At 46.0% G+C, this 23389-nt stretch overlaps 1 protein-coding gene across 6 annotated transcripts in view; it reads right to left on the bottom strand.

The window, feature by feature from the left end:
- LOC117367851 (galanin peptides-like) overlaps positions 1–23389 on the bottom strand; it is a 49079-nt gene that overhangs the window by 17965 nt on the left and 7725 nt on the right. The window lies entirely within an intron of this gene.

The raw sequence follows: 23389 nt of genomic DNA, 5'->3' as shown, positions 1-23389 counted from the left end.
AGAAGGACATGGCAGTACTTGAGGGAGTACAGAGAAGAGCGACTAAACTGATAAAGGGAATGGAAAATCTCCCATATACCGACAGATTGAAGCAGTTGGGACTTTTCTCACTAGAAAAGCGGAGACTTAGAGGAGACATGATAGAAACCTTCAAGATCCTGAAGGGCATAGAAAAAGTAGACAGGGACAGATTTTTCAAATTAAGGGGCACCACAAGTACAAGGGGGCACTCGGAGAAATTGAAAGGGGACAGGTTTAAAACAAACGCTAGGAAGTTCTTTTGGATACATGGAACGCGCTCCCAGAGGCTGTTGTAGGCAGCAAAACATTAAATGGTTTCAAAGAAGGTTTGGATAGATTCCTTGAAGAAAAAGGGATTGAAGGGTATAGATAGGTATAGACCACTTCTCAGGCGATGGGCCTGATGGGCCGCCGCGGGAGCGGACCGCTGGGCAGGATGGACCTATGGTCTGACTCAGCGGAGGCAACTTCTTATGTTCTTATGAGATTATTCAAGTACTCAAGCATTTTCCCTGTCTGTCTTGGTGGGCTCACAATCTACCTAATGGGGGGATTAAGTGATTTGCCCAGGGTCAGAAGGAGCAGCGTGAGTTTGAACCCACAAAACCAGGGTGCTGAGGCTGTAGCTTTAACCACTGCGCCATACTCTCATTGCAAATGACAGCTCATCGCTACTACTGATCCCCAGGGATAAGCAGTGGTTTTCCTTAGATCTACCTTTATAATGGTTTACGGAGTTTTCATCCAGGAATTTGGCCAAACCTTTTTTTGAATCTCAGCAACTAGCTCCAATTAACAAAGTAACATGGTAAATGAGGGCAATGGCCACCATGATCCATCCTGTCTGCCTAAAAGGGTGGTCAGCGTTGAATCTGCCACTCTGCACAGGCATCGACAAAGCAAATAAGGATCAACGTGGATAAGTGCAAAGTGATGCATGTCGGTAACAAAAATCTCATGCAAAAATACAGGATGTCCGGGGCGGTACTTGGAGAGACCTCCCAGGAAAGAGACTTGGGAGTTCTGATCGACAAGTCGATGAAGCCGTCTGCACAATGTGAGGCGGCGGCAAAAAGGGTGAACAGAATGCTAGGAATGATAAAGAAGGGGATCACGAACAGATCAGAGAAGGTTATCATGCTGCTGTACCGGGCCATGGTGCGCCCTCACCTGGAATACTACGTCCAGCACTGGTCGCCGTACATGAAGAAGGACACAGTACTACTCGAAAGGGTCCAGAGAAGAGCGACTAAAATGGTTAAGGGGCTGGAGGAGTTGCCATACAGTGAGAGATTAAAGAAACTGGGCCTCTTCTCCATTCAAGATACTGAAGGGAATAGACTTAGTAGATAAGGACAGGTTGTTCACCCTCTCCAAGGTAGGGAGAACCTCTCTAAAGTTAAAAGGGGATAGATTCCGTACAAACGTAAGGAAGTTCTTCTTCATCCAGGGAGTGGTAGAGAACTGGAATGCTCTTCCGGAGTCTGTTATAGGGGAAAACACCCTTCAGGGTTTCAAGACAAAGTAGATAAAGACAGGTTGTTCACCCTCTCCAAGGCAGAGAGAACGAGAGGGCACTCTCTAAAGTTGAAAGGGGATCGATTCCGTACAAACGTAAGGAAGTTCTTCTTCACCCAGAGAGTGGTGGAAAACTGGAACACTCTTCCAGAGGCTGTTATAGGGGGAAACACCCTCCAGGGATTCAAGACTAAGCTGGACAAGTTCCTGATAAACTGGGACATACGCAGGTGAGGCTGGACTCATTTAGAGCACTGGTATTTGACCTGGGGGCCACCGTGTGAGCGGACTGCCAGGCAGGATGGACCACTGGTCTGACCCAGCAGCGGCAATTCTTACGTTTTTATGTTCTTATGTTACCCTCCCTCCATTCTCTCTTTCTCTGTGATTGAGTTTTGTTTTACTTTGAATGGAAATACTCTATAGAATTTATTCCATCTTCTGTGTATATCCTATGCCTTTTTAAATTCTGTCACCATTGTGAAAAAATATTTTCTCCAATTTATTTTAAAACTTCATCGAGTGTCCCCCTAGTCTTTGTCATTTATCATCTCGGTTGCTCTTTGAACCTTTTCTAATTCCGCTATATCTTTTTAGAGATAAGGCGACCAGAACTTAATGCAATACTCAAGGTGAAGTTGCAACATGGAGCGATACAGAGGTATTATAACACTCTTTAATGCATTCTCTATTTCTTTCCTAATAATTCCTAACGTTTTATTGGCTTTTTTTTTTTCTGGCTCCTGCTGCAGACTGAGCAGAAAATTTCAATGTATTATCCACCATGATATCGAGATCCTTTTCCCGGGTGGTGACTCCTGATGTGGAAACCAGCATCGTGTCACTATAATTTGTGCTAATGTTCTCAGTGTGCATCACTTTGCATTTGTCCACATTAAATTTCATCTGCCATTTGGGCACCGTCTTCCAATTTCCTAAGGTCTTCCTGTAATTTCTCACAGACCGCGTATGATTTAATAGCTTTGAGTAGTTTTGTGTCATCTGCAAATGTGATCATTGCACCCATTGTTCCCTTTTCAAGATCAGTTTTTTAAAAAATGCCAGTCCCTCTACATACGACAAGTGGGATTTGGTTATAGCTCATTGTGAGTTTCGTTCAGATACAGTACTAATTTCCCCAGAGCTCCCAGTCTAACACTGGGTTTTACTAAACCATGGAAGAACTTCTTACGCGGGCCAGAGAGGTAGATGCTCCGATGAGCGTTGGAGCATTTACCTCTCCGGCCCACAGTAAGAAGCTCTTCCGTAGGTTAGTAAAAAGAGCCCTAAGTTTGTACTTAAGACAATAGAGGCTTAAGGGATTTGATTGAGGTCATGGTGGGATTTGAACTAGGCTTCTGTAGTTCTCAGCCCTGTTGCTCCATTCCTCCACTGAGAAAACTGTCCATTTAGCCCACCTTCTATGTTCTGTCTTTTTTCACCAGTTCCCAAACCATAATAGGACTTTGTCTCCTATCCCGTGGCTTTTTAATTTCCTCAGATGATCTCATGAGATAGTTTGCCAAACGCTTTCTGAACATTTAGTTACATTATATTTATATCAACAGGGTCACTTTTAGCCACATGCCTTCAAAACATTTAGCATATTGGTGAGGGAAGATTTCTCTTGGCTGAATCCACATTGACTCTGTCCAATGAAACCATTGAAACAATGTCCAAACTCTGTCCAATGAAACAATGAAATCGCAAACTGTGTGCCACAGCAAGATTCCGGATGTACCACCGAGTCGCTTCCGGCGGCATCACTTCTCCTCCCCTCTGCCCACACTTGAACCTTGTAGGTACATTAGATAGATTGTGAGCCCACCAGGACAGAGAGGGAAAATGCTTGAGCACCTGATTGTAAAACCGCTTAGATAACCTTGATAGGCGGCATATAAACACCTAATAAAATTTGAAACTTAACTAATAATAAAAACCTTGGTTTATAATAATAATAATTTTATTCTTATATACCGCCATACCGAAAAAGTTCTAGGCGGTTAACAACAAGGGATACAGATAAAATACAAATTAGAATAATGGACTTAAAAACAGATAAAGACAGAAAGCATTTACCATATAATGCAGAAAATAGCGGCATGGCAGGGAAAGAAGTAATACATGGAACAGATAAAATACATCAAGTTCAATATAAGGAACCTGATTGAAAAAATGAAGCAGAATGCATTAAGATACCAGCCTATCAAAGATGGTTGTATTTGTTACAAGAGTATTGTACCTTTTATCTTGTATACCTATTTCAAAATAAAAATTTATTAAAAAAAAAAACAAAAACAAAAACCTTGTCTCATTTTCCCTGAGGGTTTCCAAGCATTCGCGTATGTCGACGTAATGACATCATGTGCTTGCACGCATGTGTGCGACATCGGCACACGCTCGGAGGCCCTCCAGACACGGCCACCAAGCTCAGGGAAAAAAAAGAAAAGGTTCATGTGGGGCGGGGTTTGGGGTGAAGTGGGAAGGGGCGGGGTTGGGGGTGTGCCACAGAAAAACATTTGCTTCCTTAGTGCGCCTGAGCAAAAAAAAAAAAAAAAAAGTTTGTGGGGCACTGCATTAAACCACATTTGTCTACGTGGTCAGTAATTTTGTTCTTTAGAATAATTTCTACTGACTTCATGCTCACTGGTCAGTAGTTTCCTGGATCTCCCCTGGAACCCTCTTCAAAGGGTGGTAAAGGTAATGCCAATTTTTTTAAATCTTTAAGGCACTATAGATGATTTTGATGTTAGTTTACAGATTACTAATAATAATCGATCAGCAATTTCATTTTTATATTTCTCGTAATACTTTGTAGTGTATACCATCTGGTCCAGGCGATTTCCTGCTCTTTAGCTTCTTGATTTTACCTATTATACCTTCCAGGTTCATTGAGATTTGATTTACTTATCCAAATCAATGCCATTAAATATGTTATATTAATCAGGTTTTCTATTCCAGTTTACATTACAAGAGGTTGGGTCAGTTACCCAGGAAGTTACAATGGATAGTTTGACCTGGACATTCAATAGAGTTGCTAGTACAGGTAGATCAGTACAACTATTAATAACAGTTAGGTCATAGTTACAAAGACATACCATTTCTGGCACAGGTAATTGCATTACATCTTCTTCGGTAAAGACCGCAGCAATAAATTTATTTGGTCTCTCTGCCAGGGCCTTGTCCTCCCTGAGTGACTCATCTACCTTATGGTCCATAGGTTCAACTGACTCCCTCACCGTCTTCTTGCTTCTAATGATCCTGGAAAATTTTTTTATTATGAGTGCTTTCCTCTATAGCAAACTTTTTTTTTTCAGATTCTCTTTTGGCCTTCCTCATTGATGCTTTCCATTTAGCTTGCTGGTGGTTATGTTACTTCTAGTTTTCTTCATTTCTATCCTTTTTCCAGTGTTTGAAAGATGATATTATAGCTCTAATAGTTTCTTTCACTTCACCTTTTAACCACACTGGGTGTTGGTTGGCATTCCTTCCGCCTTTTCTGATTCCATGGACTATATTTGGTCTGGGCTTACAAAGTGATATTTTTAAACATAAAAATTGCCATACTGGGGCAGACTGAATGTCCATCAAGCCCAGTTTCCTGTTTCCAACAATGGCCAACCCAGGTCCCAAGTAGTAAAACAGATTTTAGGCTGCTTATCCTAGGAATAGATTTCCTCAAGCCATCTCAATAATGGCCTATGGACTTCTCTTTTAGGAAATTACCCAAGCCTTATTTTTAACATTTTAATCTTTGCTTCCTTTCCTGATAATTCCTAACATTTTATTTGCTTTCTTAACAGTCGTCACACACTGAGCTCAGGGTTTCAATGTATCGCCAACAATGACACCTAGATCCTTTTCCTGGGCAGTGAGTGACTCTTAACACAGAATCCAGCATCACGTAGTTTGGGTTCCTCTTTCCTACATGCATCATTTTGCACTTGCTCACATTAAACATCATCTGCCATTTTGACACCCAGTCTCCCAAGATCCTCTTGCGATTTAACAGCTTTGTGTCATCAGTATATTTCATTATCTCACTAGTTATTCCCATCTCTAGCGGCTGTGCCTGATGTAAAGTCTTCATCTTAAGATTCTTTTGACCATTTCCCTCATTTGACACTTAAAAGCTCATTTCTGACCTTCCTCTAGTTATCAAGTGAAATTCATATATTGATCACTCTTGCGAAGTGACCTGAACCCTGTTACTCATTCTCAAACTGTTTCTTCCACTAAAGACTAGGTCCAAAAGAACTCTCTCTCGGTTTATTAAGCAGCTGCTGCACGAAGAAGTCATTTATTCATCTAGGAACTTAACCTCCCTTTTATTGTACAGTACTAGCAACATGGATATTCTGCCCAGCTTCCAACTTCCTTAGGCAAGTAATATTCACAGAGCTGTGTTTGGGGTTTGGACAGAGGGTCAATGCTAGTGGGGATAGGGGTGGGGCAGAATGGGGGTCTCACTGGCAAAGAAGTGCTGCAGGGCAGAGGTGAGATGTTTAATGTTTAGTAAGTTTTTATATTCTGCTCCACACAAAATATCAAAGCGGTTCACAATTAACCAAATAGCAGAGAAGGAACTACAAATCCATTAGAGGAAGCAAGAAAAGGAAAACGGAACCTTGTTATCTCAGATTTTGCAAGAAACCAAAGACTCTTCTCTTCGAGACAATACATTCCTTTGACAATCAGTAGCATGTTCTAACTCAAAGATTTCATCCTCTTCCAATGCAAACTGCACTTCCCTGTAGAAGCCTCATCATCCCTCCCTCTCCTCCTCCCGCTTACTGCCTCCTTACTCCTTCCATCTTTTTGCCTAACATTCGAATTGTAAGTCGCCTTGAACCTATTTTGGCATAGAGGGACTCAACAAATTGTAGATTAGATTAGAAAAGGGGACAGTTGGAGAAAGGGGAAGAGGAAAGGAGGGAGACCATCAGAGTAATGAAAATGACTGATCCACAGATTCAGACTCAGCCCAACATGCCAGACGCCACAGTAAATAAATGGGCCTTAAGGAGGGTCCGAAATTTGGGGTAGGAGAGCTCAGTGCAAAGCTCTAGTGGGAGAGAGTTCCAGTGCGAGGGGATGATTGCAAAGAATGCAGAGTCGCATGTGTAGTTTAGTTTTGTCAGGTGAATTGAAGGGACCGATAATTGGTCTGCAATGACAGAGCTGTGTGTGAGGGTCTCAGAACTGGAATATCAAGGGGGTGGCTCATTCCAAGCACTTGAAGTGTTCTATGTAGCTTCTTCAGATTTAAGAGCTTTCGTTGAAGGAGGGAGGAGGGAATCATTCTTAAACTCTTTGCAGAGTGGGAGTTGAAAAGATCTTTCGTCTATTCCAGTCAGTCCTTTTAGCACTGAGGTGCGAGTACTGTGGACCTGAGATCCAAAAAGGGCCAGAAGAGGCCTGTTTTATGCTCTAGAGGTTTTCAAGTATTTTGCAAGGTTTATTTGAGGAACGAGGACCTTTTCCCCCTGCACCAGAGAATTTAGGACAGTTTAGCCTGGCTACAGAGAGGGTAAACTTCATTGCTGTGATAACAAAATGGACTTGAGTATTTGCAGACATTCTCACCGACTCCTACCAAGCTAAGACAAAGAGATCAAAGAAAAGCTATTTAACCAGGGGAAGCAGGGGGAAATGGGTAGGGCTCGGGCATGCCCAGTGGGGCCCGGGCACTGCACGTGCTCAAAGAAAAAAAAAAAAAAAAATCTCTCTGAGCTATTGGAGAGCTTATCCGCAAATTGGGAGGTGTTGGGACAACACCCATATGTGGCTGACTCATCCTGCTTGTCCTAGGAGAAAGGAATTTTCTTAGAGTAGGATAGAACAGGGACTGTTACAAATCAGTTTTAAGTTTGTGAACTCTCTGCTCCCTCAGAATGTTTTCATATTCACAAGAAGCAAGTATGTACTATTTAACCCTGAGTTTTTAAAGCATTCATGTATATTTAACCAAGGAGGGAAAAAAAGATCATTATTAGTGAAATTCTGAGTTTTTCTAAATTTTTTGATAGGGAGAAGCACTTTCTTTTACATAACATAACATAATTTTATTCTTCTATACTGCCATAACCAAACGATTTCTAGGCGGTTTACACAGAAGGCTGGACAATCAGCAAAATACAAATAGTTAAAAATACAACAAGTTTCTTAAATATACTCTGTAGAATTTTGCTAACAATAGTACCCACATTTAGGAAATAAATCTGTCAAATAGCACTGACTTAATTTCTTTTTGAAATGCACCATAAGACAACATAGCTCCACCAATGCATTTACCCAGCCAGGACTGCTGTTTACCCGCTTGAAATGCAAGATTCTTATCCAAAAAAGTATAGTTACTTACCTGTAACGTAGGTTCTCCGTGGACAGCAGGATAGTCAGCCACATATGGGTGTTGTCCCAACAGCTCCCAATTTGCGGATAAGCTCTCCAATAGCTCAGAGAGATTTTTTTTTTTTTTCTCTGAGCACGTGCAGTGCCCGGGCCCCACTGGGCATGCCCGAGCCCTATCCATTTCCCCCTGCTTCCCCCTAATCCCCAGGATGTTCCTAGCTGTGGCCGGGTCGGCCGTATGGGGAGGCGGGTGGGTTGTGTGGCTGACTATCCTGCTGTCCACGGAGAACCTACGTTACAGGTAAGTAACTACACTTTCTCCTAGGACAAGCAGGATGAGTCAGCCACATATGGGTGACTCCCTAGCCGAGGGATGTACCGACTGGACCTGCGCCTTAGCGCTCTGTGCATCCCTCGCCTGGCTTTGGAGGCCGAGCCGGGCAGGGTAACCAGGCGAAGCAGGTGAAGTTGTGGAAACAAGGTTTTTGATAAAGTGCTGTGTTAACTGAGCAATAATACTCACAGAACAGTGAAACTGGTCAATAACAATCAATGAACAGTGAGAAACCAACTGGTCAACAGTGACAAATCGTACTTGCATGTGAGAATTCATACTTGCATATTCCACATTCAGTCTAGACAGGAGTGCTGGAAGACCTACTTAATCAATATCTATAACACCCTACTTGATCAGTGTTTGTCGATATTTATAACCCCTTACTTGATCAGTGTTTGTCAAGGCTGTGCTAGTGGTTGCTGTCCCTCCATCGAGGGAAGAGCCACTTCCAAGACTGCTCGGCCGAATGCATTTGGAGCGTGGAATGCTATGTCGAGGCAGTAGTGCTTGGTGAAGGTGTGCATGGAGGACCAAGTGGCTGCATCGCAGATATCCCCTATTGGTGTGTGGTGCAGATGAGCCGTTGTGGTGGCTATGGCTCTGCGCTGGTGGGCGTGGGCTCCCACCTGTGGTTGACGCTGCGCTCTTCTATAGGTGAAGGGGATGCACTTGGATATCCAGCGCGAGAGCCTGCGTTTGGTGGCCGGCAGTCCTGGTCTGTTTTGGTCGTAGGAGACGAACAATTGCGGCTTGTCTGGTCTGTTGCATAGTCAGGGCCTGCACACAGTCCAGGAGGTGTTGCTGAGGTGGCTGTGTGCCTCCCTGTGGGGGGATGTAGTCTGCCGGGAGGCACGCTGAAGCCATCTTCGGCAAGAATCGGGGGGGGGGGGGTGTTCTGGGTACCACCCTGTTCTCATGGAGGAGTGTGTCGGGGGGGGGGGGGGGTGATAGACTAGGGCCTGGATCTCGCCGATACATCTGGTCGACGCAATGGAGGTCAGGGTTTTCCCAGCCAGGAATACGGGATATGCCTCCCCCAAAGGTTTGAAGGGGTCGAGGTGAGCTGATGTGGCACCAAGTTGAGGTCCCATCCGGGCGGTGGTGGTCTGACCGGTGGGTGTAGATTGGACAGTCCCTTCATGAAATTTTGTGATTACTGGATGCCTCGACACTGGTTTGTTGTCTAGGCCAGTGTGGTATGCCGCGATTGCACTTAGGTGGACCTTGATGGAAGTGGGTTTTAGGTCCTACTGAGATAAGCTCAGTATGTACTGCAGGATGTCCGGTATGGGGCAGTTGTAGGGGTCTCGCTGCGTGTCTGTGCACCGGTAGCGGAACCTTCTCCATTTCAACCCATAGCATTTTCTTGTTGACGGTCTTTTGGCTGCCATAAAAATGTGCCCCCACGTCTTGTGGTAGGTTCATCCTCTCATCATCCATGCGGTCAGGGCTAAGGAACGCAGGTCGTGGTGGAGGGTAAGGCTCCCGTGTTGTGTTATGAGAACTGCACTGATCGGGAGGGGAAGAGGTGGGTGAACCGCTATCCCTTGCCGGAACGGGAACCATGGTTGCTGGGGCCCGAACAGGGCAATCATGATCACTGTTGCTCTGTCCTGAAGGATCTTCTGCAGGACTTAGGGTATGGAGGGTAGGAGTATAAGAGTCCGTGGTTCCAACTCACAGACAGACCGTCGGGGCTGAGACGGCGATGGGTTGATCTCTTTGAGCAGAGGGTCGAGTATTTTGAGTTCAGTTCAGTTGCAAACGGGTCGATGCTCAGTGTGTCCCAGGTGCTGAAGATCTTCTTTGTCGCCGCTGGGTTGAGACACCACTCATAGGGATCCAGCTGGCGGCTGAGGCTTTCTGCCAGGTCATTCTGCTCCCTCTGGAGGTAAGTTGCCTGGATGGGGCATTGAATGGAGTTGGTGAACTCCCATATGCGGCAAGCTTCCTTGCATAGCGAGACTGAACCTGTCCTTCCCTGCTTGTTGATGTAGTACATGGCCACCTGGTTTTATGTTTGGGTGAGGACTGCCCTGCCTGTCACCCATTGTTTGAAGGTATTGAGGGCATTCCCTATGGCCCTGAGCTCCAGTAGGTATATATGGAGTGAGGATGCCTGGGCCGACCATATGTCCCCTATGCGAAGATGGAGAAGGTGTGGCCACCAGCTGGTGAGGTGGTGGTCTGGTTTCCCTTTCGCTAAGTTATCTCGGGCTGTTCACCAGTGAAGCGTCTTATGTATGGGCTGGCGAATGGGTATCTGGGTGGTCAGAGGTTGGGTATACTGGTCCCAGTGACGTCTGAGGTGCCCTTTCAGGGATCTCATGTGTAGTCTGGTGTGCTGGACAACAAAGACCGCAGCCGAGACACAGGAGGGAGCGTGCTGACGATGAGCTGCTGGCAGGGATGCACTGGGCCAGGGATGTCATGGCATCGATCTGGTAGTCCAGTAGGATGGCCTTGGTCTGTGTGGTGTCGATGACTGCCCCGATGAACGGTATCCCCTGGGTGGGTATCAGGTGGGATTTCTTGTAGTTGATGAGGAACCCCAGTTCTTGGAGGAGGGTTATGGTGGTTGTCGGGGCTGCCAGCTGTTGAGATAAGATAGGACACGCACCCCTTGAAGGCGAGGATGTGCCACTGCCACACACTTTGTGAACACTCTTGGAGCCGTTGAGAGTCCAAGGGCTAGGACCTTGTACTGGAGGTGTCTGTCTTGGCTTTAGAAGCAACGATGCCTCCTGTGGGCTGGGTGCATGGGCTGGGTGAGTGTATGCATCTTGTAAGTTCAGGGATACTAGCCAATACTCGGGCTGTAACAGGGCCAAGACTGTACCTAGAGAGAGCATCTGGAATCGTTCCTTGTGTATGCACCCGTTGAGCTTGCAGAGATCCAGGATCGAGCGTTGTCCTTGTCCATGGGGACGCGGGGGTTCCTGGAGTAAAAACCCCTTGGTGATCTCCTCTGCTCGGCACCGCCTCTATTGATTCTGCTGAAGCAGGTCCTCTCCTTGCTGCAGGAAAATTGGGTCATCAGATGGAGGGTGCCCCGCCCACTCTGGGGGGGCGGGAGTAGAGACAAATTCAGAATCCCTGCTTGATGATGCTGAGGACCCACTAATCTGATCCTGCTGGCTGGAGGGTGGTCAAGGTTCCTTTTTTGTTTTGGAGAGAGGGCTGCCCTTGGATGCCCCTGCCCCTCGGGCGGTGCTTGTTTGCGTAGCAGTTATGTGTCTGTTGCGAGCACTGGGGCACAGACTGCTGCCAATGTGGACTGGCTCGGTGGTGAGCTGGAGTCCCTGTTTTATTTTATTTATTTATTTTCTCTCAATGGCCTCCTGATAAAGTCGCATCTGGAACTGGAGCGCAGCAATTCGTGCGCTCAGCATTGTGCCCTCGAAGGTCTTTTTCCCTGTGGAATACAGGGTTTTTCAGGTCCTTCCCTGACAGGGCGTTGGAGGGGGGGGGTCGTGCTGTCCTGTTTCTCTTAAGCGCCAAGGCTACCGCAATGTCCATGTATGTCTGCTGCGGGTTGTCGAATCCCCAGGCCGGAAAGATCTGGTACTTCAGTCCCAGTCTCCTTGATGTTGGTTGCCCTGAAGAGGGAGTCTGCCAAATCTTGTCTCTGCAGTCCAGGAGGTTCTTGTGGACTGGAATTGCTACCGCCTGCCTGACGTAGTTCAGGCATTGTAGTAATCTGTGTTGGGTACTGGTGGTCCACCCATGTGGATCTTGAGAAAGGCTATAAGTTTCTGGAGGAACTTGGAGTAAGTCCTCGTTTGTGAGTTTTTTGGTTTGGTATTTTTTTAATTTATTTATTTATTTTTGTGGGTGGTGACTCGGGGCGTGGCTGGAGGTTGGTATGCTGCTTGTTCCTCCATTGCTTGGGTGCATGGCATGCCGCTGGAACGCGCCATTTTGTTGTGCGTGGCTCCCTCTAAAGAGGGGAATTGGGAGGAGTGTTGCCCGCTGAGAGAGGAGTTGGGTCAGCAGTAGGATTAAATGTTGCCGCTGGTCCCGCCCCTAGTGGTTCGCAGGTTCATGTGCTGCTCCACTTGACTGGTTGAGTGGCTCCATGTACCCCACTGACATTCTCTGTCCTTCTTGAGGGGGGGGTGAGCCTGCAGAGAGGGAGCAAGTTGCACCCCTTCATCTGTGCCAGTGCTCCTGGCTGCGTTTCCCACTGTGCCTGGAGGCAGAGAAAGAGGAGTGATGATGCCTCCTGTGTGGGCTTCTCCTGCTGTACTGCCTATTGTATATTAAACTGTACAGCGCTGCATATGCCTTTCAGTGCTATAGAAATCATAAATAGTAGCAGAGTCCCTCCTGCTGGCTGTGAGCTGTGGAAAAGTGCAGTGAACAGCTCTTTAGGCTGATGAGTTTGAAATCCCCACCTTTGGGGAGGCGTGGTCTGACATGCCGCATCACTGATGACATCAGCAGCATACTTTGTGAGGAGTTCCCCGGGACTGCCCCTGTTGCCAGGGAGAAGGAAAAACCTGTGTTGCAATTGGTTGCCAGCGGTTTCCATCATGGTTGGTTGCTTAGACCCTGCCCAGTCTGAGCTCGGAAAGGCTAATGTGAAAGGCAGACTCCTCGTTCCCGACATGAGGTCTGCACTGCAGACTCTGCAGGACCCCAAGAGAGAAAGAAGCATCGAGTTTATTTATTTATTTACTTTTCAGAATGTGGGGAGATTGCTGTACAAGCTGAACTCTGGAGCAGCATGTCTCCTGCCGGTGGGAGAGGTCTGCTGGTCCCCCCGAGGGAAAGAAGCATGGGAGTTTCTTTCTCCTCAAGTTCAGATTGGGAGGAGGGTGGGGCAGAGCCCTTGGGGCTGCAAAAGATTATCAGAGGTTTTCCCAAAAACAATCAGATAGGACTTACCTTTGGGGCTGGAGGGGGAATCCTGATTGGCTGCCTGCAGAGGCTGGCTATATGCAGCAGCATGCAGGGACTCCAGGGGAGATCTCTCAGTCTAGAGGGCGAAAACCCCGATCTTCTGACTGCAGAGGCTGGCTGTACGCGGCAGCATGCAGGGACTCCGGGGGAGATCTCTCAGTCTGGAGGGTGAAAACCCGGATCTGCTGTCTGCAGAGGCTGGCTTTACGCGGCAGCATGCAAGGACTCCGGGAGATATTTCTCTACCGGGCCGAGTGCAGGCGGGGGGATTAGCTGAGCCAGGGCATCCTGGAGGCTCCTTGCCGCTGTAGCTTGTGAATCCCCTGCTGCTGCATTCCGATGAGGATGGCTGCTGGAGGAAGATTCTCGGGCCTCACTTCTCTTCATGAAGTCTCTCAGTGCCCTCTTCCTTAGCTTGTGTGCATGTGGTGACATGTGCACACAATGCAAGCAACACGGAAACCTCGAGCGCCGGATCCAATCAGTGGGTGCACAATTCATGAGGATCCAGTGTGTTCATCCTTCTCCTGCATCCCAGTCATTTCTTTAGATGATTTAGGCATCTTCAAGGTGATGAGTAGAAAAGTTGTAATGGAGAGCTGTAGAAAATCCGACCGATGGGAACGGGTAGAAACTAAAGACTGGGGATTAGGGGGAAGCAGGGAGAAATGGGTAGGGCCCAGGCATGCCCAGTGGGGCCCGGGCACTGCACGTGCTCAGAGAAAAAAAAAAAAATCTCTCTGAGCTATTGGAGAGCTTATCCACAAATTGGGAGCTGTTGGGACAACACCCGTATGTGGCTGACTCATCCTGCTTGTCCTAGGAGAAAGGAATTTTCTTAGAGTAGGATAGAACAGGGACTGTTACAAATTAGTTTTAAGTTTGTGAACTCTCTGCTCCTTCAGAATGTTTTCATATTCACAAGAAGCATGTATGTATTATTTAACCCTGAGTTTTTAAAGCATTCATGTATATTTAACCAAGGGGGGGAAAAAAGATCATTATTAGTGAAATTCTGAGTTTTTCTAAATTTTTTGATAGGGAGAAGCACTTTCTTTTACATAACATAACATAATTTTATTCTTCTATACTGCCATAACCAAACGATTTCTAGGCGGTTTACACAGAAGGCTGGACAATCAGCAAAATACAAATAGTTAAAAATACAAGTTTCTTAAATATACTCTGTAGAATTTTGCTAACAATAGTACCCACATTTAGGAAATAAATTTGTCAAATAGCACTGACTTAATTTCTTTTTGAAATGCACCATAAGACAACATAGCTCCACCAATGCATTTACCCAGCCAGGACTGCTGTTTACCCGCTTGAAATGCAAGAGTCTTATCCAAAAAAGTCTTGTATCTGCAGCCAGTAATTTTTGGATAAGCGAATAAATGTAAACTAGTTTTCCTCGTTGGGCTGTACAACACGAAATGAGATAAAAGATAAGTTGGGGCCAATCCCCAAATCAACTTAAAACAGATACAAGAAAATTTGAATAGTACTGGCAGCCAATGCAGCAATCGATAATAAGAACTAAAATGGTCATTTTTCTTCAATCCAAATATCAGTCGGACAGCCGTATTCTGCACTATTCTCAATTTTCTCAGTACTTTCTTTGGAGCTCCCAAATAGACAATATTGCAATAATCCAGTATGGATAAAACTAATGCCTGCACCAGTAATCTAAAGGATAATGGATCAAAGTATTTTTTTTATGGTCTTTAATTTCCATAATGCAAACAAGCATTTTTTAATCACTGAGAGTTAGATGATAATCTAGTGTGACTCCCAATATTTTTATAGATTTTGAAATCGGGTAGTTGTAGCCATTTAAGTGAAGCAATGGTTTAGTTATTTTGTCATTTGGGCTGGACAGAAAAAGTTTGGTCTTTTCTGTATTAGCTTTCAATTTAAAATTGATTGTCCAAGGGTTGGCTCAGTTGACCCGTTTAGTAACTTTGAGTTTACGCCCAGCAGTGTCTACGGTGAGCTGTCAAAGCTCAAGGTTAACAAAGCAATGGGGCCGGACAACCTGCACCCCAGGGTGCTTAGGGAGCTGAGTGATGTCTTGGCGGAGCCACTGTCCGCGCTCTTCAACCTCTCCCTTAGTACAGGCAGCGTCCCGTTGGACTGGAGGACGGCTAACGTCATTCCACTCCACAAGAAAGGCTCAAAGATGGAGACAGCAAACTACAGACCAGTGAGTCTAACATCGATAGTGAGCAAACTAATGGAAACTCTAATCAAACACCAATTAGATAAGATCCTGGATGAGGAGAATCTACGGGATCCCCGACAACATGGATTTACTAAGGGGAGATCCTGCCAATCCAACCTGATCAGCTTCTTTGACTGGGTAACGGGGAAGCTGGATATCGTGTACCTGGACTTTAGCAAAGCATTCGATAGCGTACCACACCGCAGGTTACTGAGCAAGATGAGTTCTATAGGATTAGGTAACACATTGACGAAATGGGTTGGGAGCTGGCTTGGAGGTAGGCTCCAAAGGGTGGTGGTGAACGGCACCCCCTCCGAAATGACGGAGGTGATTAGTGGAGTACCACAGGGCTCAGTCTTGGGCCCAATCCTATTCAACATCTTTATAAGAGACTTGGCAGAAGGGCTTCGAGGTAAAATAACATTATTCGCCGATGACGCCAAACTTAGTAATGTAGTGGGCAAATGCACAACAGACGAAGATTCAGTGCCCGAGAACATGATGCACGACCTACTCCTACTGGAGCGATGGTCTAGGACATGGCAACTCAACTTCAATGCCAAAAAATGCAAAGTTATGCACCTGGGCAGCCAGAATCCATGCAAGTCTTATACCCTTAATGGCGAGATCCTAGCAAAAACGGTAGCAGAACGAGACTTGGGGGTAATCGTCAGTGAGGACATGAAGTCTGCCAATCAAGTGGAGCAGGCTTCGTCCAAGGCAAGACAAATCATGGGCTGCATACGAAGGGGTTTCGTCAGTCGTAAGGCGGAAGTCATTATGCCATTGTATAGATCCATGGTGAGGCCCCACCTGGAATACTGTGTGCAATTCTGGAGGCCGCATTATCGCAAGGATGTGCTGAGACTGGAGTCGGTGCAAAGAATGGCCACCCGGATGGTCTCGGGACTCAAGGATCTACCATACGAAAAACGGCTTGACAAATTACAGCTATACTCGCTCGAGGAGCGCAGAGAGAGGGGGGACATGATCGAGACGTTCAAGTATCTTACGGGCCGCATCGAGGCGGAGGAAGATATCTTCTTTTTCAAGGGTCCCACGACAACAAGAGGGCATCCGTTGAAAATCAGGGGCGGGAAACTATGAGGTGACACCAGGAAATTCTTTTTCACTGAAAGAGTGGTTGATCGCTGGAATAGTCTTCCACTACAGGTGATTGAGGCCAGCAGCGTGCCTGATTTTAAGGCCAAATGGGATCGGCACATGGGATCTATTCACAGGGCAAAGGTAGGGGAGGGACATTAAGGTGGGCAGACTAGATGGGCCGTGGGCCCTTATCTGCCGTCTATTTCTATGTTTCTATGTTTCTATGTCCACTGCTCTATCACAGTCATGATATGAGAAATTTGTTTTAAAATGTCAGTAGTAAAATTATTTAAAGGAATTAAAATGGAAATATCATCTGCATATATATAAAAGTTTAGATTCAGACTTTGCAATAGATGTCCTAGGGACGAAATATAAATATTAAACTGCGTGGGTGACAGCGGGGAACCTTGAGGTTTATGACCACTTGCAGCGTGGTCAGGTATAAAGAGCTAAGGGGTGGATGGCAACTCTGAGCCAACCTCTGAGGAGGGCAGCAACAGCCTGGAAGTGACACTTTCTCCTTCCCTTATGCAGGCTGGCGCTCTTCTCCTCTGAGACTGACACCCCGCGCAACTGGTCTAGTTTGAACCAAGTCTGCAGAAGGCAGGATTTCTCCTCACACCTTGTCCCAGTCCCAGTATGGGGGTAGAGGATGGCATCTGCCATCTGTCAGGCACCAGACAGGCCGGGCACAGAGACATGTGACAAAATGGGCCCCTCTGTGACAGTAAACAGCAGGGGCAGGCTTGTTTCTCAGCTGCTGGACCTCCACTCACACTGGGTGCTGCATCCCACACGAAGTTTGGACATTTGAACGGAGATGGTTCTTGCTAGAGCAGGTACCGTAGGTTCATGTCAATGAGGATTGCAAAAGACAGCCCCCATTCACCACAGACAAGTGCAGGCCCACTCAAGGGCATTACATGGTACCTCGAGGGCATCTGTTCTATAGTGGAAAATGAGTTATGAATTGAGAGTGAGGCTGTAATTGAGAGTGGTTACTGTGGATGGGCAGACTAGATGGGCCATTTGGCCTTTATCTGCCATCATGTTTCTAATTGTTTAATTTGCTTTCAACTGGGAGGTAGAAATAAACAGCAGGGGAATAAGGAGAAAGATTCCATTAATCCTTTGTAGAAACTTAGCCAAAACTAGCATTTTTTTTATTTTTATTTTTTTTAATCAGTGTGAGGCTCTGAGCTGGTGGAAAATCAGACAGGAGATTTTTCCCTCAGGCACCAATATCCCCTTTCTGAAGATGCCTACGATTTATAACTCTCCCATCAGAAAAGAATAACATCGAAGGAAGAGCAAATCCCTCCCACTGTATTTACCTTTCATTGTTTTTCTTTCTTCTCACAAAGTGTATTTCCTCCCCCTCACCACATGTATCAATTAGTATTGTCATTGTTTTTGTCTTGTCACCGCACCTGATTGATTTTATATTTGACCTGTTTTGTTTACCACTTAGACAATTGTAGTTTAAGCAGTATATCAAATTTTAAATAAACTTGGAGAATACATATGTCGATCGAAAATACTGTGTGGTGTGGATTTCTGGAATCACTGTTTACACTTGCATGTGATCTACATGGGTTGAGGCTGCTATTTGCCCATAAGCATCACTATACTGGGACAGACTGAAGGTCCATCAAGCCAAGTGTCCTGTTTCTACAAATACCTGGCAAGATCCCAAAGAGTAAAACAGATTTTATGTTGCTTATCCCAGGAATAAAAGCAGTGGATTTTCCCAAATCCATATTAATAATGGCTTATGGACATTTTAGGAAATGAGCCAAACCTTTTTTAAACCCTGCGAAGCTAACTGCTTTTACCACATTCTCTGAAAATGAATCTCAGAGTTTAATTACACACTGGATGAAGAAATATTTTCTTCAATTTGTTTTAAATGTTCTACTTAGTAACATCATTACGTGCTCCCGAGTTCTTAGTGTTAGAAAATCAGTTGCTGAACCTTCAGGTCCTCTCAGTAGTATAGGGAGGAATTTCTGCAAGGTGAGAAGAGGGAGGGGGCAAAGTAATTTTTGTTTTCTGCATTACCTACCAGAACTTTCTACAGAACAAATAACCTAGAAATACGAAGGCAGATAAAGGTCCCATGTGCCTATCCCATGCTTTCTTGAATTCAGACACAGTCTCTGTCTCCAACAGCTTTTCCAGGAGACTGTTCCACGTATCTTCCACCCTTTCTGTATAAAAACATTTTCTTAGATTACTCCTGAGCCTATCACCTCATAACTTCATCCTGTTTTCTCATTCCAGAGATTCCTTTCAAATGAAACTCGACTCATGCGCATTTACGCCACGTAGGTATTTAAACGTCTCTGTCATATCTCCCATCTCTATCATATTACCCCTTTCCCGCCTTTCCTCCATGGTATACATATTGAGATCTTTAAGTCTGATGTAGGGTCTGATGTAGGGGGGGAGGTCACTGGGTCCTTTTCTGTTTGGATATCACCCTTCATGGTTTGGACTGTGTGTTAGCTGGTCTCAGTGCAGATCTTCTATTTCAACCTGTCCTGTCCTGTCAGGGTGACTAATGTATCTCACCCATCTCTTGATCCCATATTTTCCTTCCCCCACCCTGCCCCCACTTCCCCAAGCCTTTAGCTCTGCAGAATTTCATCTTTTAACTCTTTTCCATCAGAGATTGGGTTAGAAATATTGCGTCCTATTAGCTTTGACCCTCAGTGTAATGACCCCCACTTTCAGACTCTGTCCCCTTATACCGCTGGGTGCTGGATTTGTCAGTCGCCCGGTTCTTTTTATGGTTCAAACAATTTTTTTATTGATGCAAACAACAGAGTAAGCAAAACAGTGGCATAGTAGGGTCCTCATCAACAAACAATGAGACATTGTCCTCAACACTAAAACAGGCATCACAGTTTAGGATTAACATTAACAGACCCCCCTGCCAACGCTGCCCAAGGGCAAGCGAGGCCAGAGTTAGTGGCATGGCACCCCAAGGCCCTGGACTCTTATGAGCCCTGAAGAGCGCCATCCCACCTCCCTCCCCCCACTCATCCCTGAGTAGCAGAACCCAACGGAATACCCCTCTCCCCCAACCCCCTCCCCCCCGGTACTCTCCACCCCGCCCCACTGTATCTCATTGTGTCTCTCTCGCCCCCATCATCATCTGAGTGCCCGTATTAGGACATCCACCTTAATACCTCACTTCGTCCCTTTGGATGCAAGGATGGTTCCCATATATTCAGGAACACTAGCTTCCGCTTCCGAGACCCCACCTCCCCCCCACGCATCCCTCGCCTCCCAGGTAGCCAACTGATGCAACTGGTTCCTCCAATGCCAAAACGCCGGAGGGTCCTGGACCGTCCAGTATTGGAGAATACATTTTCTGGCCAGCAGGCTCATGTTCCTGCACAGAGCCCGGTTCCCCCTAGGTAAATGGCCATAAGCCTCCAGCAAATCCAAAACTAAGTGGGGGTACTCCTCAGGGGCTCTACCAATCAACCCTGACATGTAAGAGACTAAACGCCTCCAGAAGCGCTGGATTATGGGGCAGGACCAAAAGGCATGCCCCAATGTGTGCCCCCCGTCCCACACTTATGACATATTGGGGTTGGGAGACCTCAACTGTAATATAACTGTGTACGAGTATAGAAAGCGCGTAAGGTCACCCTGTAATACATTTCCCACAACCAAGCACACGGGGTCACCCCAGGCGTCGCCCTCAGAGTATGAGCAACATCCCATTGTCCCAAATTGATCTGCAATTCCATCTCCCATTTAGCCCATCCAAATTGATAGTCCTTAGCTGGCTGTAAGTCTTGCAAGCTAGCATGTAGGCTGGGCACTGAGAGGGAAGTCCCCTCCTCCCGGGAGAAGTAAACTCCCACAGCCTGGCCCCCAAATGCTTGCCCAATTGTGCTCTGTCGAGGGATCCCACATAATGCTCCATTTGATGACACGCACACTGCGCTCCTCAGGTATCTGCATGGGCTAACATCTCCCTGTCAGCCCCCAAGAGGTGTTCCAACCGAGAAACACCTCTCTCTCCCCAGGACAGATACTCCCGTGACTCCCTACCTGGAGGAAATGCTGGATTACTCCATAAGGGCAAGAGATCTGTAACCGTCGGATCCCCCCCCCCCCATAGATTGCAAGAGCCAACGCCAGGCAGCTTGCAATGTACAAAAAGACACACTCGTTCTGATACATGTTGGCAGCTCCTTCCGGGGACTATGAAGCAAAGCGAACACGTCTCCCGTTCCATCTGAAGAGGGGTGTAACTGCTAGTCAAATTCACCCAATCCCCCAAATGGCGAAGCAAACACGAGTAATTGTAGACCTGGACATTCAGTAAACCCAACCCCCCCCCCCTATTCCAATTCCCCAGTAGCTGAGACAGCTGCAGTTTTGGTTTCTTGGTTGCCCAACAAAAACGAGTAATACCTCTATAGAAGAGGCGCAGATCTTTCTTCGTCAAATGCAACGGGAGAGTCTGTAACACATACAGCCATTTGGGGAAAATAAACATCTTAACCAGGCAAATGTGACCCAACAGAGAAAGGGGCAAAGCCCGCCAAGTGTCCAGTAAAAGTTCTGCTTGCTGCTGAAGTTTGTCCACATTAATGCAATATAATCAGAGTCCCCAGATACACAAACTGGCCTGGCGCTCAAGTCAATGGAAACTGATTCCCCTATAGGGCCTGGACCTCCACCGAGGATGCCAACACTTCGGATTTCTCCAAATTTAAGCGGAAACCCGCATAGTCTTCATATTCTTTGATCAATTCCAATAAGGCTGTTAAGGAAGGCATAGAGTCTGTTAGGTGCACTAAAATATCATCCATAAAGGCCGATAGCTTAAAGGTGGTAGCACCAATATTAATCCCCTGTATAGATGACATTGCATAGATATCCCAGATAAGGGGGGTCCAGTGTAAGCACAAATAACAAAGGCGATAAAGGGCAGCCCTGTCGCGTCCCCCTGGAGATCGGGAACCGTTCAGTTTCAAAATCTTTCAACGCTAATTTGGCTTGCGGGAAGGGCATACAACGCCCTCACCGCCGATACAAAAAAACATCAAACACATAGGCTGTTAACGTAGCATAAAGAAAATCCCACCGCACCCTATCGAATGCCTTTTCTGCATCACAACTAATCATCACAGATGGGAGGTTCCGAGCTGCCCGCTGTTCCAAAGACAGAAGCAATTTCCTCACATTTTTAGCTATCGTTCTACCGTTCACAAATCCCACCTGGGCTTTGTGAATAAGAGTTGGCAACACCGCTGCCATCCTATAAGCCATGATTTTCGCTAACAGTTTGACCTCTGTATTCAAAAGAGAAATAGGATGATACGAGCTAGTGGCGTACCAGTGGGGGGGGGGGGGGGGGGGGGAGATCCGCCCCGGGTGCACACTTCAAGGGGGTGCATAGCCGGCCGGATCCGAAACGTTCCACACTGCTCAGAATGGCACCTCAGCGTGGCTGCCGTACTTGTTCCAGAGCAGAATCAGCAGCCACACTGAAGTGCAGGAAGGTCCCGCGATGACTACTTCTGCTGCCTCTGCTCCGGAACAGGTAAGTGACGTCGGGGGGAGGGGGGGTGAACCGGCTGCCGCAGTCATCCAAGTTTCCAAGTTTATTAAGTATTTGATTAATCGCTTATTCCAAATTCTAAGCGATGTACAAAATATTAAATTTCAGAAATCGAAGGGAAACAAACTATATAAATGTGACTGACACGACAAACGAGATACAGAAGGAATGGGATGGGAAAGGAAATACAAATTTAAAAATGATAAGAAGACATGTAAGGAAAAAACAATAGGGAAGAGGAGAGCAGTGCGCATCAGAGAGTTTAAAAGCCAGAGCACAATTGAAGCGCCTGATCTAATCCCAATTTCAGGTTTGTAGACCAAATGTAATTTTATTAGTTGTCGAATGCATCTTTAAAAAGAAAGCATTTTAGCTTGCTCTTGAATCTATCCAAATTAAGTTCTTCTCGCACATGAATTGGGAGTAAGTTCCACATTTGGGGAGCAGTAACGGGAAAAAATAGATCGCCGCCGTGTGTTTATAGTTTTAAGAGAAGGAACAGTCAAGAGATGTTGGTCACTAGATCTGAGTAATCTAGAGGAAGTCTAGGGAATCAATAATCTATGAATGAAAGCAGGTGTTTTATAAAGAAGGGATTTGAAAGTCAGCAAACTTAATTTGTACGATATTCGGTGAACAACCGGAAGCCAATGCGCTTCCTTGAGTAGAGGAGTCACATGATCCAATTTTTTAGCATTCATTATGAGTTTGATTGAAGCATTCTGAACAATCTGCAAACGATGAATATCTTTTAGACTTAGAGGGGATATGATAGAGACTTACAAGATCATGAAGGGCATAGAGAGAGTGGAGAGGGACAGATTCTTCAAACTTTCGAATAATAACAGAACAAGAGGGCACTCGGAAAAGTTGAAAGGGGACAGATTCAGAACGAATGCTAGGAAGTTCTTCTTTACCCAACGTGTGGTGGACACCTGGAATGCGCTTCCAGAGGGAGTAATAGGGCAGAGTACAGTACAGGGGTTTAAGAAAGGATTGGACAATTTCCTGTTGGAAAAGGGGATAGAGGGGTATAGATAGAGGATTACAGTCCAGGTCCTGGACCTGTTGGGCCACCGCGTGTGCGGACTGCTGGGCACGATGGACCTCTGGTCTGACCCAGCGGAGGCACTGCTTATGTTCTTTTAAGGCAATTCCTTTAAACAATGCGTTGCAATAATCAATTTTTGAAATCACTAACGAATGAATTAATATGTTTAGTGATTTGGGGTATAAAAATTTAGACACAGACCGAATTTGCCGTAATCTAAAGAAAGTAGATCTAACAATATTACTAATATGTTCATGGAAGGTAAGTTTGCTATCGAAAATA

This window comes from Geotrypetes seraphini, chromosome 10 (assembly GCF_902459505.1).
Source record: "Geotrypetes seraphini chromosome 10, aGeoSer1.1, whole genome shotgun sequence".
Classification (NCBI taxonomy): Eukaryota; Metazoa; Chordata; class Amphibia; order Gymnophiona; family Dermophiidae; genus Geotrypetes; species Geotrypetes seraphini.
The sequence above is the reverse complement of the archived record's forward strand: the minus strand, read 5'-3'. Positions and strand labels throughout refer to the sequence as shown.